A 4,547-nucleotide genomic window follows, 5' to 3' on the forward strand; every position below is an offset into this window, starting at 1 on the left:
TCCATTATGCAATTGTTTATGGTAAGCTTATGGTAATAACAATGAAGTTCCTGAAGTAATTACAGAGTTATTACACAGGCGTAGAGGCAACTTACTGTAAATTGTGGCCGTCTTTAGCAAACAGATTTTTAAATTGTAAAACTTGTGGCTGGTTGCTAGGCGGTTGCTAAGGCCTTGAAGATGAAAGGCCACGTACAGAACAGGTTTCAGTGTTCAGCACCAATCACACAAAATGGAGCGATAGAGGCAAAGCAATGGCAAAGCAATGGCAGCTGTGGCGCAGGAGGTAGAGCTGCTGTCTAATGATCGCACGGTTGGCAGATCGGCGGTTTGAGCCCCGGCTGGCCACATGTCGAAGTGTCCTTGGGCAAGACACAGAACCCCAAATTCCTCCCAGTGAGCAGGCCGGCGCTTTGCATGGTAGCTTGCCGCCATTGGTGTGTGAATGGGTGAATGAGAGGCCGTTGTAAAGCGCTTTGGATAAAAGCGCTATATAAGTGCAGGCCATTTACATAAGTGCAGTCCAATGGCTGTCCCTCTAAAATAAAGGAAGCACTTATTCAGATATCTGTTCTTTCTCCTTCTCTCCATTGCTTGTCGGTGGCAATAGAACAGCCAATATATTTCACCTGGGGTTTGGCCTGAGGCTGGTCTTCTAGCTAGGCAGCCTGCTCTGCATTGATATTGCGGCCGCACCGACTGGCTTCAGAATTCCACCTGGCTGACAACCTGATCAGTAATGGTCCTGTTTTGCCTCTTTATATATATTTTAAAAAAATGTTTAAACCAAAAACGTCAATTTGTGGTGAGGATGGTGGATGTTAAACTCTCAAAAAACATTGAAGGAATAGAATTCATTTGAATGAATGTGTTCCTCTCACCACCACCCTCACAGTGAAAGCTCAGGTTCCTGAGTATTTCTTCTAACAAGCCCCTACAATTTGAAAGCAGTACTATTTTGTCCTGTGAGGTAGTTTAGTCAGAGAAGTAATGTACGTAGATGTGATCTGTAGAGTGGGCATTATCTGAATTCACAGCTTTTTTTCAATAATCATAATCCATGAACTATGTTATTGTATGTCTGTTTAGGCTGTCTAGTTCATGGATATCCTGAATGGTCCTGAACTGCATGCTGGGACACACGCTGGCCTTCCTCTCCACCTCCTTCATCTCAATGTGTCCCCCCTTCCCAAGTATCCCGGCCGGTCGGCCGGCGCCATGAATTTGGGGTGATTTTTCTCTCCCGCTCCCAGACACTGCCAAAGCCCCTCACCATGAGCCTGTGAAGTGGATCATTGTAACAGATACCAATGGGCAACAGGTTCAAAGTCTTCTCTTGTGTGAGCGCCATGTCTTAGAATAATGCTCTCTCTGTGTCCGGCCTGCCCCCTTCTCTCTGGTCTCTTTCACTAGCAGACAGATTTTTTCATCAAGATGAGATGGGAGAGATGAAAGGCCGCTGGAGAGGAGGAAGAGTCCAGCTCTCTCTTCAGACGGAGGAGGAAAGCACTGTCAGACAGCTTTGGGGTGGGGACCAAGGCAGCCTGGGGATTGGTCAATTTGGACTAAATTCACCTTTCCAGGAATTTTTAAGTTAACACATGCTGGTGTAGCTTTGGAGTCGCATGCTCCTGTGATGAGGTAGCCCTGCCTAAGAAATGTATACCTATAAACTGTTCAAAGTGTTGCCCTTGGACATTGAGGATGTTCTCTTGGCCCTAATTGGTAAACGCTTGTGTCTTCTAAGTGGGAGACCAGGGTTCGAATCCCGCCTGGCACAGTGATACCTGATTGGTTCAGAGTAGGCCTGTTTTCCTGCACTATAATGCCTCTGGTCTGTCTGACTGACAAAGCTGAGTTCAGCTTCAGCCGCTTTTAGCCACTATGGCCCCAGACTTTGGAACGGCTTGCCGGAGGACTTAAGGGTGGCAGAGAGTGTGGATATCTTTAAAAGAAAGTTTAAAACACACCTTTTTAGCCTGGCTTTTATCTAGTGTTTATCTCAACCTGCACTTTTTACTCATATTTCTTCTTTTATTCCTTTTTTTATTGTGTCGTATTTATTTGATCTATTTCTTCTCTCCTACCTCTTGTTTTATTGTGTTGTATTTTATTTACAATTGTTTTTATGTTTCAGCACTTGGAGTTGCATTCAAGGCATGACTTGTGCTGTATAAATAAAGTTTGATTGATTGAGCCAATGATGCAGGATGTTTACCCTCTGTGGCTATTGTCCTCCACAGTAAAAATGTTCCCAAAATCGTCCCGAAGATTTATCCTGTCTAATGCGATGATTCCTAAGAAGACACATTAAACCAAAACAAAAACATGTGCATTTCTCAACCATGCCCATTTCCATCCACTGATTAATACCATCTTCCCAACAGTTTTATACCATTTTTGACCTTTCCATCAACGTATACCATTCCTTTTATGGAGTGGGAGGAAATGTCAGAGCACAGTAAATGGAAAACGCCCAATGAAAATGTAAATTTGTCTGATGGGCTTTTGTAGGCCAATTGGATTCTCTTCAATAACGTAAGATACTATGATATTGTGACAGTTTCATTGTCCCACCCCCACCCTCCACCCCCGACAAAACAGAGTTACAAAACAGTTCATTTGGAATGTTCTCTTGTTCGTGTTGTGTGAATATGTCTTCACTTTTTTGCTCATGCTGATGTTCTGACAGAACCAGGGTAGTATTTAGGCTTTGTTGGTCTTTGTTATTACATGTCATTTTGGCCCCAGTAGGCAGGCCCGGTCCGACGGCACACAAACCAATGATTCATGGGAGGTTCTGAGAAACATTCAAGCAAAAGGAAAAGTGTTTGGTTGGTCTGGACCAAGCTTTTAACACATTCCACTGAGAGAGCCATAGACGTGGTCTGTGCTCTGTGCTCGGGTCCCGTCTCCCGTACGTACATCTCAACAACTCCATGTCTCGTGAAAAAAGCCGGGCAGCTTTAAATCCAATCAATCAAATGGCCTCGCCACAGAGGTGAAGATGCCGAATCAGCAGGTTAGGACTCAGGTGGTTTGTGTGGGAACGGGGTTGAGTCCTGCCACACTGCTGATAGTTGAGTTTGTTTTTGGCCGTTTCTCTTTCCTTAGACCGACCAAGAAAGGCATTTTTGTGTTCGAAATATACTCTTTTTTTGGGGGGGGGGGGGTTAGGGAACCTTTGGAAAATACTGGACTCCTCTTGGACCGGTAAAGCACTTTTTTTTTTTTTTTTACTCAGTTTTCTGATTAAGGAGCCACTTTCGCAATAAAAGTGAGCTCTGAAACGTTGTGAAAGCAGGGAGTTTGGAACTGCAGTGCCGCTGAATGTGGGTGGGATTAAATGTCATATATATGTCCTGACTTCGCCACACAAATTTAGAGTAAGTGTTCGACGTAGACATTAGGGTAAACTGTTGAGGAACAACTCGAGCTTGATGGTTTTACTCCGTCCCCCATCAACCACCACTTCACCCTGATCCTCTCTCTCGACTCCCGCCACTAGAGAACACACACTCCTCCGACCACCTCCAGGGTTAGACCCGGGAGGCCACAGGCCCCAGCAGACGCTGTGGGAGTGGGGGGTGGGGCAAGTCCTCCTGCCCCTAGACGGCTTTGGGGGGGAGGGTGGCGTATTAAAGTCTCCCTTGTTCAGCCAGATTACCCCCCTCTTCCCCGTCCATAAACACATACAAACCCATCCCACCTCGGGCCACCACAGCGAACCCCCCCCCTCGCCCACCCCCCGCCCTCTATCTGCCAGCCGTACTGTGAAGGCCTGACACTAAGGGCCTTTATGCCCTGTGGCTTGAGGCTTCGCCACTCTGTGCCCAGGGAGAGTTTCTTGGAAAGTCAGAAGTCTCCAGGGATCCTCCAGAGACTCCCCGCCACCTCTAGCCCACGGGCCCAGGCCGCAGAACAGTAAACCTGGCAAGAGCCGAGACCAGACAGTGGTCAAAGGGGGGGGGGCTCTACTAACCCCCTTCACCTCCACCCCTCAGTGCCCATATTAGGTAGACCCCTACCACCCCCGCTGCTATGCAAACAAGCGTACAGGAAAGCACTCTCCTGCACTATCTGTTTTCTAATGGCCATCGTCTCCGAGGGGCAGAGGGTGAAATACGGCTGTTTGAATGTCTATCTTTATCCTCCTCCCTTCGTTGACAAATCACCGTCCCTGTGCTTGAACGAAAACACAAGGGGTGGGGGGCGGGGCGGGGGGGGGGGGGGGGGGCCATGTAAGGACACCGCTCTCTAAACTAGGGTAAATCTTCTCCAGCTATTTCGGGCAAGCAGGGAATTTTCACATTGCCCAACCGCAGGCCCTGCAACATTATTCATTCGCGCTGCTTATTCGTTTAGCTTTGTACTCAGGGTTTTGTTGAAATGTGGTGGGTCGGATGGCTATGTCACTTGTTGTGGGGTCCCATTCAGATCTATTAGTGTCATGTGGGGTCCCATTCAGATCTATTAGTGACATTCTGGGAGATAGAGCGCCCGCATGGGGCGGTTGCATGGGTCTAATTGTCTTTTATTGCTGTGAT

The sequence above is a fragment of the Nansenia antarctica genome, assembly GCF_963989245.1.
Source record: "Nansenia antarctica genome assembly, chromosome: 8".
NCBI classification, from domain to species: domain Eukaryota; kingdom Metazoa; phylum Chordata; class Actinopteri; order Argentiniformes; family Microstomatidae; genus Nansenia; species Nansenia antarctica.